Source organism: Mesitornis unicolor, unplaced genomic scaffold (genome assembly GCF_000695765.1).
Source record: "Mesitornis unicolor isolate BGI_N332 unplaced genomic scaffold, ASM69576v1 scaffold17302, whole genome shotgun sequence".
NCBI lineage: Eukaryota > Metazoa > Chordata > Aves > Mesitornithiformes > Mesitornithidae > Mesitornis > Mesitornis unicolor.
In genome coordinates this window covers 1-327 of record NW_010171382.1, presented here as the reverse complement: position 1 = coordinate 327, position 327 = coordinate 1, and positions in this window count along the sequence as shown.

Here is a 327-nt window from a genome sequence, read left to right as displayed (position 1 = left end):
ATATATATGTTTACATTTTACACACATATATATATACACAAGCACGTATATAGAAATATGTATTCTATATATACACACATATATAATAAGCACATATATTAAAATATACATATATACGTACACACACACACGTGTATACATATACATATATGTGTGTGTGTGTATATATATATATGTGACTTTCACCAGAGCGGATCAGCAAAGCTGCCGGACCTCCTCCTCGCCGCGCCCCGGCGTGGAGCAGAGGAGCCTCCCACGGCCCCAGCAGCGCGACACCCCCCAGGCCCCTCGGTAACGCCGGCCAAGGCGGGTTCGTCCCGTCCCGTC